The 12,463-nt window shown below is 38.9% G+C and overlaps 1 non-coding gene across 1 annotated transcript; it reads right to left on the bottom strand.

The window, feature by feature from the left end:
- Window positions 1–264: 264 nt before the first annotated feature.
- Window positions 265–372, bottom strand: LOC130943138 (small nucleolar RNA R71). The gene has a single exon (XR_009071670.1). It is a non-coding gene; the product is annotated as a small nucleolar RNA R71 (small nucleolar RNA).
- Between the last annotated feature and the right edge of the window lie 12,091 nt (window positions 373–12,463).

Genomic DNA, 12,463 nt, shown 5'->3' with positions numbered 1-12,463 from the left:
GTTTCTCTAATGCAACAGAATTGCAAGTTCCATGGACTTCCATTGGAAGATCCTCATCAGTTTTTAGCTGAGTTCTTGCAAATCTGTGACACAGTCAAGACTAATGGGGTTGACCCTGAGGTCTACAGACTGATGCTATTCCCTTTTGCTGTAAGAGACAGAGCTAGAATATGGTTGGACTCACAACCTAAAGAAAGCCTGGACTCTTGGGAAAAGCTAGTCAATGCCTTCTTGGCAAAGTTCTTTCCACCTCAAAAATTGAGTAAGCTTAGAGTGGAAGTCCAAACCTTCAGACAGAAGGATGGAGAATCCCTCTATGAAGCTTGGGAAAGATACAAACAATTAATCAGAAAGTGTCCTTCTGACATGCTTTCAGAATGGAGCATCATAGGTATTTTCTATGATGGTCTCTCTGAACTATCCAAGATGTCCCTGGATAGCTCTGCTGGAGGATCTCTTCATCTGAAGAAGACGCCTACAGAAGCTCAAGAGCTCATTGAAATGGTTGCAAATAACCAATTCATGTACACTTCTGAAAGGAATCCTGTGAACAATGGGACAAGTCAGAAGAAAGGAGTTCTTGAGATTGATGCTCTGAATGCCATACTGGCTCAGAACAAGATATTGACTCAACAAGTCAATTTGATTTCTCAAAGTCTGTCTGGAATGCAAAATGCACCAAGCAGTACTAAGGAAGCTTCATCTGAGGAAGAAGCTTATGATCCTGAGAACCCTTCAATGGAAGAGGTGAATTACATGGGAGAACCCTATGGAAACACCTATAATTCTTCATGGAGAAATCACCCAAATTTCTCATGGAAGAATCAAGAGAGACCTCAACAAGGTTTCAACAACAATAATGGTGGAAGAAACAGGTTTAGCAATGGCAAGCCTTTTCCATCATCTTCTCAGCAACAGACAGAGAATGCTTAACAGAACCCCTCTGACTTAGCAACCATGGTCTCTGATCTAATAAAAACCACTCAAAGTTTCATGACTGAAACAAGGTCCTCCATTAGGAATTTGGAGGCACAAGTGGGACAGCTGAGCAAGAAAATTACTGAACTCCCTCCAAGTACTCTTCCAAGCAATACAGAAGAAAATCCAAAAGGAGAGTGCAAGGCCATCAACATGGCCGAATTTGGAGAGGAAGGAGAAGAAGTGAACGCCACTGAGGAAGACCTCAATGGGCGTGCACTGACCTCCAATGAGTTCCCAAAAGAGGAACCATGGGAATCTGAGGCTCAAAATGAGACCATAGAGATTCCATTGAACTTACTTCTGCCATTCATGAGCTCTGATGAGTATTCTTCCTCTGAAGAGGACGAGTATGTCACTGAAGAGCAAATTGCTAAATACCTTGGAGCAATCATGAAGCTAAATGACAAGTTATTTGGAAATGAGACTTGGAAAGATGAACCCCCTTTGCTCACCAAAGAACTGGATGACTTGTCTAGGCAGAAATTACCTCAAAAGAGACAAGATCCTGGGAAGTTTTCAATACCTTGTACCATAGGCACCATGACCTTCAAGAAGGCTCTGTGTGACTTAGGGTCAAGTGTAAACCTCATGCCTCTCTCTGTAATGGAGAAGCTAGGGATCTTTGAGGTACAAGCTGCAAGTATCTCACTAGAGATGGCAGACAATTCAAAGAAACAAGCTCATGGACTTGTAAAGGATGTTTTGGTGAAGATTGAAGACCATTACATCCCTACTGATTTCATAGTCCTAGAGACTGGGAAGTGCATGAATGAATCTATCATCCTTGGCAGACCCTTCCTAGCCACAGCAAAGGCTGTGATTGATGTTGATGGAGGTGAACTGTTCATTCAAGTGAATGAAAAATCCTATGTGTTTAAGGCTCAAGGATATCCCTCTGTCATCATGGAGAGGAAGCATGAAGAGCTTCTCTCAAATCAGAGACAAACAAAGCCCCCACAGTCAAACTCTAAGTTTGGTGTTGGGAGGCCACAACCAAACTCTAAGTTTGGTGTTGAACCCCCACATTCAAACTCTAAGTTTGGTGTTGGGAGGTTCCAACATTGCTCTGAGTATCTGTGAGGCTCCATGAGAGCCCTCTGTCAAGCTACTGACATTAAAGAAGCGCTTGTTGGGAGGCAACCCGATGTTATATTTTTATCTATTTCTCTTTGTTATTTTATGTTTTTTATAGGTTGATGATCATAAGAAGACACAAAATCAATTGAAAAAGCAAAAACAGAATGAAAAATAGGAAGAAAAATAGCACACCCTGGAGGAAGAACCCACTGGCATTTAAACGCCAGTGAGGCTAGCAGTTGGGTGTTTAACGCCCAGTCTGGCACCATTCTGGGCGTTTAACGCCAGAAAGGGGCACCAGACTGGCGTTTAACGCCAGAAAAGGGCAAGAACCTGGCGTTAAATGCCAGGAATGGGCACCAGCCCGGCGTTTAACGTCAGACATGGCTCAAAACGTGATTTTGAATGTCATTTGGTGTAGGGATGACTTTTTCTTGACACCACAGGATCTGTGGACCCCACAGGATCCCCACCAACCCCACCACTCTCTTTCTCTTCTTCACCCATTCACCAATCACCTCAACACCTCTTCCCCAAAACCCCCCCCACCTATCAAATCCCACTATCATCTTCACTCCTTCATTTTCACACACCCTAAACACTACTTCTTCCCCTTTTGGCCGAACCACAAAGCCATCTCCCTCTCCTCCATTTCTTCTTCTTCTACTCTCTTCTTTCTTCTTTTGCTCGAGGACGAGCAAACCTTTTAAGTTTGGTGTGGTAAAAGCGTTGCTTTTTCATTTTTCCATAACCATTTATGGCATCCAAGGCCGGAGAAACCTCTAGAAAGAGGAAAGGGAAGGCAAAAGCTTCCACCTCCGAGTCATGGGAGATGGATAGATTCATCTCAAGGGTGCATCAAGACCACTTCTATGAAGTTGTGGCCTTGAAGAAGGTGATCCCCGAGATCCCTTTCAAACTCAAAAAGGGTCAACTTTGATCAAAGGTTGGACCAAGTCCTCACAAACATTTGTGAAGAGGGCGCTCAATGGAAGAGAGATTCAAGAGGGAAGCCAGTTCAACTGAGAAGGCATGACCTCAAGCCCATCACTAAGAAAAGGATGGAGAAAACAAGAGACCCCTCTCATCAAGAGATCCCTGAGATGCCTCAAGGGATGCACTTTCCTCCACAAGACTATTGGGTGCAACTAAACACCTCCCTAGGAGAATTGAGTTCCAACATGGGACAACTAAGGGTGGAGCACCAAGAACATTCCATCCTCCTCCATGAAATTAGAGAAGATCAAAGAATCATGAGAGAGGAGCAACAAAGACAAGGAAGAGACATTGAGGAGCTCAAGCACTCCATAAGACCTTCAAGAGGAAGAACAAGCCGCCATCACTAAGGTGGACCCGTTCTTTAATCTCCTTGTTCTTTATTTCTCTGTTTTTCGAATTTTAGTGCTTATGTTTATCTATGTTTGTGTCTTATGATCATTAGTGTCTTAGTGTCTATGCCTTAAAGTTATGAATGTCCTATGAAATCCATCACCTTTCTTAAATGAAAACTGTTTTTATTACAAAAGAACAAGAAGTACAGGATTTCGAATTCATCTTTAAAACTAGCTTAATTAGTTTAATGTGGTGACAATACTTTTTGTTTTCTGAATGTATGCTTGAACAGTGCATATGTCTTTTGAATTTGTTGTTCATGAATGTTAAAATTGTTGGCTCTTGAAAGAATGATGAAAAAGGAAACATGTTATTGAGGATCTGAAAAATCATAAAAATGATTCTTGAAGCAAGAAAAAGCAGTGAATACAAAAAAAAAAAAGAAAAAAAGGAACGAAAAAAAAAAGAGAAAGAGAAAGGGAAAAAGAAAGAAAAAGAAAGAAATAAAGTTGTGATCCAAGGCAAAAAGAGTGTGCTTAAGAACCCTGGACACCTCTAATTGGGGACTCTAGCAAAGCTGAGTCACAATCTGAAAAGGTTCACCCAATTATGTGTCTGTGGCATGTATGTATCCGGTGGTAATACTGGAAGACAGAGTGCTTTGGGCCACGGCCAAGACTCATAAAGTAGCTGTGTTCAAGAATCATCATACTTAACTAAGAGAATCAATAACACTATCTGGATCCTGAGTTCCTCAAGAAGCCAATCATTCTGAATTTCGAAGGATAGAGTGAGATGCCAAAACTGTTCAGAGGCAAAAAGCTACTAGTCCCGCTCATCTAATTTGGAGCTAACTTTCATTGATAATTTGGAGTCTATAGTATATTCTCTTCTTTTTATCTTATTTGATTTTCAGTTGCTTGGCGACAAGCAACAATTTAAGTTTGGTGTTGTGATGAGCGGATAATTTATACGCTTTTTGGCATTGTTTTTAGTATGTTTTTAGTAGTTTTAGTTGAGTTCTTAGTATATTTTTATTAGTTTTTAGCTAAAATTCACTTTTCTGGACTTTACTATGAGTTTGTGTGTTTTTCTGTGATTTCAGGTATTTTCTGGCTGAAATTGAGGGATCTGAGCGAAAATCTGATTCAGAGACTGAAAAGGACTGCAGATGCTGTTGGATTCTGACCTCCCTGCACTCGAAGTGGATTTTCTGGAGCTACAGAAGCCCAATTGGCGCGCTCTCAACGGCGTTGGATAGTAGACATTCTGGGCTTTCCAGCAATATATGATAGTCCATACTTTGCCCAAGATTTGATGGCCCAAACCGGCGTTCAAAGTCACCCTCAGAAATTCCAGCGTTAAACGCCGGAACTGGCACCAAAATGGGAGTTAAACGCCCAAACTGGCATAAAAGCTGGCGTTTAACTCCAAGGAGAGTCTCTACACGAAAATGCTTCATTGCTCAGCCCAAGCACACACCAAGTGGGCCCGGAAGTGGATTTCTATGACATTTACTCATCTTTGTACACCTTAGGCTACTAGTTTTCTATAAGTAGGACCTTTTACTATTGTATTAGACATCTTGGTTCTTCTGGTTCCCTCTCTGGGGCCGAAACCAATGATCACTTTTGTTCTTATGTATTTTCAACGGTGGAGTTTCTACACACCATAGATTAAGGTGTGGAGCTCTGCTGTACCTCGAGTATTAATGCAATTACTATTGTTCTTCTATTCAATTCCGCTTGTTCTTTGTCCAAGATATCACTTGTTCTTCAACTTGATGAATGTGATGATCCGTGACACTCATCATCATTCTCACCTATGAACAAGGTGACTGACAACCACTTTTGTTCTACAAGCAATCAAGGCTCTAGTGTTTATCTCTTGGATTCCTGATACACGATGCATGGTTGATCGCCTGACAACCGAGTGCTCGCCTGACAAACGAGCCAGCCATTCCGTGAGATCAGAGTCTTCGTGGTATAGGCGAGAACTGATGGCGGCATTCAAGAGAATCCGGAAGGTCTAACCTTGTCTGTGGTATTCTGAGTAGGATTCAATGATTGAATGACTGTGACGTGCTTCAAACTCCTAGCAGGCGGGGCGTTAGTGACAGACGCAAAAGAATCAATGGATTCTATTCCGGCCTGACCGAGAACCGACAGCTGATTAGCCATATGCTGTGACAGAGCATAGGAACATTTTCACTGAGAGGATGGGAGGTAGCCACTGACAACGGTGAAACCCTTGCATAAGCTTGCCATGGAAAGGAGTAAGAAGGATTGGATGAAGACAGTAGGAAAGCAGAAAGACGGAAGGGAAGGCATCTTCATTCGCTTATCTGAAGCTCTCACCAATGATATACATAAGTATCTCTATCTTTATCTTTATGATTTATTCGTTTATCACTATACCCATTTGAGTCTGCCTGACTGAGATTTACAAGGTGACCATAGCTTACTTCATACCAACAATCTCCGTGGGATCGACCCTTACTCACGTAAGGTATTACTTGGACGACCCAGTGCACTTGCTGGTTAGTTGTGCGAAGTTGTAGTGATCACAATTTCGTGCACCAACAGCCAAAATCAAACTGTTGAGCTGTGTTGTAGGACTGTTCTTCAAGCTTTAATGTTGATAAATTGATAAGATTTGGGAGTTGGAAGGTTAGAGTGAAAGTTGAGAAAAATCGGTTACCAAAAAGATTGAAAAACTGATTAAAAATCAAGTGAAAATTAATGAACTTTGATGATGTTGGCTTGGTTCTTGAAGAACAAGAAACTCCATAAGCTTTGATTATTCTGAGTTCAAAATGTAAATAATAAAAAGTTTGGAATTGAAAGTTAATTAAATAAAAATTTTGGGATCAAAGTATAGTTTTTTAAAAGTTAGGCGGTTATAGTGCTAATTCTAAAAGTTTGGGGGTTTAAAGTGCAATTTTCTAAAGTTTGAAAAATAGAATGTTAGTAAACTAAATTCAATAATGAAATATTATGATATTATTTTATTAATAATATAACTTTATTAATATGATATAATGATAAAATAGTAAAAACACAAGTTTTTTTAAATGACTTAAGAAGACAATTTTAAACTTAGAACTTCATAATCTTCTTCATAAAACACCTAATGAGAGGTATGAGGAAAATACTATGATTGATTAAGCTATTATACAAGATCAAGGAAAGAATAATTGTCTTAAAAAAGAACAAAAAATAAAAAACTAATGATTAGATAAAGAGAAAGTCACGGAAAATGTTAAAAGGAATTTAGGAGATTAAATGTTCGCCTGGCAAGGATGAGAGTTCTATTCCGCTTGCTCAATTTACAAACTGTTAAATGCTTAAAGACGAGAATGCCCATGAATTAATAATCATTGATTATGGGAATGACCTACGAACTGTTGAATCATTAAATGCCGGTATAACCCATAAACTATTGTATGTTGATCTCGAGGACGTCCACGAACTGAAGATCACCGTTTTTCCTTGTGCATATATTATGGCATCGAGCTTTGCATTGATTGCTGGTGGTCCCGAATTGATGGTACTCTTAATCACAAACACGTATGCATGAAGGATACAACGGAAAACCATATCTGAGACAAGTTCTTAGGTAATGTTAGGTTACAGGGTGTAAACCAACACATAAACTCATGGGCTGCAAAAAAAAGACATGCATCATATTTGGTTACGCATATTTCTGTGTTGTGTATTGATGATTGGATTTTTGACGGTTTAGAATTTTACTAATGAAATCTCTTTGTAAAGTATAGTCTCTAAACCAACAATAATCCTTTTATACAAAAATTTGTTTATCACAAGTACAAACCCTTAAAATCTATAAATCGAAGTATTTAAACCTTGGGTCGTTCTCCCTAGGAATTGCAATAAAATGTCCTTGTTATTGGTTATGAGTTATGTTTGTGGTTTTTGATAAGAGACATGAAAGATAAATGGCAAGAAAGTAAACTAATAGCTAAAAAGGTCTTGGCAAGGTTTGGTGGTCAAGAATCTCTATCCTAATCACTAACCACAACTAGAGAATTGGCAAGGATCAATCCTATTAAGTCATCCTCTAACTAGTAGTAAAGGAAAGTTAAATGAGCTATATCAATCCAAGTCCATAAGTCCTAACTCTCCACTAATTCAATTAGTGAGAACTAGAGTCAATGGCTCCCAATCATCAATTACTTGGACATTAGTAACTCAAGAATTCCTAAGTTACCTTTCCAAGCCAAGAGCATGAAATTCTACTCTAAAATCCAACCAAGCATTTTGACAAATACTTGGAAGGCACAAAAGGAAAGCATAGTAAAATTGCAAGGAAAGTAAATCTACACTACTCAATTGCAAGGAATTAAACAACAACAAATCAAAAGAAACACAATTATTATGAATTACCTCAAATTGAATTAAAAGAAAAGAGAAGGAACAAGAGTAGATCTACAACAAAGCATAGAAGCAACATAAAGGAAATTACAACAAAAGAATAGAAGAATGATGAATGTAACAACAAGGAATTGAGAAGTAGAAGTAGAAGAGAACATGAATTAAAACCTAGATCTAGAAATTCTAATCTAAACCTAATCCTAATTCTAGAGAGAAGTGAAAGCTTCTCTCTCTAGAAACTAACTCTAACTACTTCTAAAACTAAACTATGACTAATGATGAAAAGTATGTTGATTCCCCTTCAATCCTTGGATTAAATAGCATCAGAAATGAATTGGATTGGGCCCAAAAGCCTTCTAAAATCACTGGCCACGAGTTGCATTTTAAAAAGTCACGTGCAACATCGGTGCATACGTGTACAGTGTGTGTACGCATCCTCATACGTGATGCAACTATGGCAAATTTTAAATCATTTTGAAGCCTCGGATGTTAGCTTTCTAACACAACTAAAACCGCCTCATTTGGACCTCTGTAGCTCAAGTTATGATCGAATAAGTGTGAAGAAGTCGGCTTGACAGCTTTTGCGATTCCTTCATTTCTTCATGAGTTCTCTATTTTTACATGCTTTTTCTTCATTCCCTCAATCCGATCTTTGCCTCCTAAACCTGAAATCACTTAACAGACATATCAAGGCATCTAATGGAATCAAGGTGAATTGAATTTAGCTATTTTAAGTCTTAAAAAGCATGTTTTCACTCTTAAGCACAATTAAAGGAGAATCTACAAACCATGCTCTTTCATTAGATACATGGGAGAAAAGATGACAAAACCCTCTAAATTCAACACAAGATAAACCCTAAAAATGGGGTTTATCAACCTCCCCACTCTTAAACCATAGCATGTCCTCATGCTAAACCAATGAAGGACAAGAAATGGGTATGAACATTTATTCAATACAATCTATCTATATGCATCCTATCTACATGAATGCAACTAAATGCAAAATGATCCTACCTACTTGGTTAAAAATAAATTAATCTCCAAGACATACATGCACAAGCAGGGCCAAGATCATATGACGATTCATGAATCCTACCAATTCAAATATCAAAATGAAGTTCAAGTAGACTTGCAAGAAGAACGCTCATGAAAGCCGGGAATCAAGGAATTGAGCATCGAATCCTCACCAGAAGTGCTTGCACTCTAGTCGCTCAAGTGTGTAGGGTCGATTCTCTCAATTCTCCCCTAATCATGCTTTCCAAGATTTGTTTTTCATCTAATAATCAACAATTATTCAATGCATGCATACATTCATCATGAGATCTTTTCATAGGTTGTAATGGGCTAGGGTCACGGTAGGATCATATATGGTTAAGTGGACTAGAATTTGAATCTTTGATTAACTTAAGTTTTCCCATCTAACCTATATAATAACCTATACAATTAAGTGCTAACCTCACTACCCATTCTTCACTTTTTCGCATACTCATGCATTTTTTTTCAATACTTATGCATTGACTCTTATTGGACTTCACTTTGGGGCATTTTGTCCCCTTTTTGTTGCTTTTTTCTCTTTTTCTTTTCTTTCTATTTTTTTTTCTTTTCCATACTTATTTCTTTTTCTTTTGTTTTTCTCGTTTTTTTCCTTCTTTCAAGAATATCAATGCATATGGTTTTACATTTAATTAACATATGAGTATGTACCCAATTTCCAATATTTATGACAAAAACAAAAACACTCCTTTTATCCCAACCAATGTCCCAAGTTTTTCCACACTTGAATGATACTCACACTTATTAGCCTAAGCTAATCAAAGATCCAAATGACGGACATTTATTGTTTTTCGCTTTAGGCTTGTAATGTGCTAAAATAAAGAACAAGTGGGTTAAGCGTAGGCTCAAAGTTGGCTAACAATGGAAAAAAGGTAGGCTATTTGGGTAAGTGAGCTAATGAAATGATGGCCTCAATCATATAAATGCACGAATACACAAAATAATGGAAATAGAGAATCAAACAAATCAAAGATCACAATCATAGAAAGAGAATAATGCACACAAGAAGGAAAAATAAGTGGTTATAAGATGTAACCACATCATTTGGCTCAAGTCTCACAAGCTTGTGTTCTTAGCTCAAAAACCATGTTCCAAAATAAATTCTTCAAGCAAGTTCAACAAAAAATTTTCTTTCAAATTGGTAGGATGCCCTAAAACAATTTTCTTGGAAAAAAAATCATCACCCAAACAAGTAGTCCTAATAAGAAGGAAGTGGTAAAAATATGTACAAATTCTAACTAACATGCAACCTATCAGGCAATGCAACAACTAATCTAACAAAGAAAATCAAGAGTTAGTGTTGAAAAAAGAAATTGTTACCCATGGAGATCGGTCAGACGACCTCCCCACACTTGAAGATTGCACCATCCTCGGTGCATGCAAAGAAGAGCAAGGTGGATGGGTTGCTACAATTGATGAGCTTCCTTAAAAAGGTTGTGCAGATGACTTATTTATTGCCCCCATTGAAAAGCTTTCCTTCTCCCTTGTTTTGGTGGCCAACCTAAAAGGAGAGATAAAGAAAGAAAATTAAGCCTATAAAAAGATATCAAAGCAAATAGAACATAGGCGGGGGCTAATTCCAAATAAGAGTAGGGTTCCCATCGACATAGTAGGTACAACATGTGGGTGAGAAAACAATATAAGCTAAGGCATATCATCAAACTCGATGCAAGAGTAAAGTCAAAGCATGAAGAGCATTTAAAAGCTTCAAGTTCAAACAAGAAAGAGTGGGTCATGAAAGACAATATGAGGTCATATCAATGCACAAAGACATAAGAGTCATACACGATGAAGCATTGATAGAAAAGTTTCATCACCCAACAATATCAAACAAGTCAAAAGGCACCAAAATAATGCAAGAAATTCTCAACAATTGAGTATAAGAATTCAACACTATTATTAAAATGAGAAACTTAAAAAAAATAAAGTAAAAACAGCTATAAGAAACAAAATAAAAATACAAAGAATAAAAGTATACGAATGCGATAAACAAAAGAAAATGGAAGAGGAGAAAAAAACTCTTTTTTTTACCGACGCGGACGCGTCATGCACGCTTACGCGTGGATGCGCAGATTGGTAGAGGGGTGCGGGCGCGCCATGCACGCTCACGCGTCGATTCGCAGTATTGACCAAAGGACGCATACGCGCCAGGTGCGCACACACGTGGGCTAGGCGCAGGGCATACTGTCAGCCCATGGTTTGCCTAACTCTCTGGTAAATGTACCAGGAGTGGAGATAGCACAATCGGCGCACGCGCCATGTACGCGGGGGCGTGCATTGCGCATTCAGAATCAAGGACGCGTACGCGCCAGGTGCGTGCACGCGTGGGTTGGTTTGTGCCTTAGGCTCAATGTTCGCACTGTGCAGGCCTAACTCTCGAGTTTTTGGCTGGGGAGGGAATTTTCGCATCCACGCTACGCGCCATGTACGCGTACGCGTGGGTGGAGCTCTGTTTTTTAAAATTTTTCCAAGTTCTTGCACCAAACCAAGCCTTCCAAACCTCCAAACAGCTACCAAAACAACCAAAACCTTATTTAACATGCTAAAATACTAGTTAAACTCAACAAACAAAACAAAACATGAAATCAAACCTATTCTACCAATATTTACAAAAGAGAAAAATAAAAAGATTTTACCATGGTGGGGTGTCTCCCACCTAGCACTTTTTTTATTGTCCTTAAGTTGGACTTTTGGGGAGCTCCTTTTAAGGTGGCTTGTGCTTAAACTCCTCTTGGAACATCCACCAATGCTTGAGTCTCCAATAAACACCATTCTTCAAAATTAAGAACTCCAAGCTTGGGTAGAGTTCCTCACAAACCATGGGCTCCCAAAAGTGGTCCTTGATAAACCCATATTTCATGGTTTATCTTGTGCTCAATTGAGTGGTTTTTATCTACTTTTTACCCACTTATTCATACTATTTGCATGTTTTACATTTTCCTTCCTAATTATGTGCTTTAATTGAAAACATGCTTCTTTGATCTTATAGTTTCTTATTATTAATCTTCTCTTATTACCATTAGATGCCTTGATATGTGTGTTAAGTGTTTTCAGATATTATAAGGCAGGAATGGCTTGGAGGATGGAAAGGAAGCATGCAAAAGTAGAAGGAATACAATAAGTTGGAGAAACTGCTAAGCTGTCCAACCTGACCTCTTCGCACTCAAACAGATATAACTTTAGCTACGAAGGCCCAAACGACGTAGTTCCAGTTGCGTTGGAAAGCTAACGTTCGGGGCTTCGATTTGATATATAATTTGCCATAGCTGCCTCGACGCCAGGCGACGCGAACGCGTGACTTGGCAGGAACGCAACCCGCGCGACCGCGTGAGCCATGCGGCCGCGTCACTTTTCCGCGACCTGTACGGACCAGAAAGCGCTGGAAGTGACTTCTAGGCTGTTTCTGACCCAGTTTTCGGCCTAGAGAACACATATTAGAGGCTATAAAGTAGGGGAATGCATGCATTCATAATTATTCACTCATAATTCACTTTCCATGATTTAGATTTAGTTTTGAGAGAGGTTCTCTCTCTCTCTCATTAAGATTAGGATTAGAAATTAAGATTTTTAGCAACTAGGATTTAGGACTTCTCTTGGTTTTTAAGAGTGACTCTCGATCCAGGTTC

This window comes from Arachis stenosperma, chromosome 7, assembly GCF_014773155.1.
Source record: "Arachis stenosperma cultivar V10309 chromosome 7, arast.V10309.gnm1.PFL2, whole genome shotgun sequence".
NCBI lineage: Eukaryota > Viridiplantae > Streptophyta > Magnoliopsida > Fabales > Fabaceae > Arachis > Arachis stenosperma.
The sequence above is the reverse complement of the archived record's forward strand: the minus strand, read 5'-3'. Positions and strand labels throughout refer to the sequence as shown.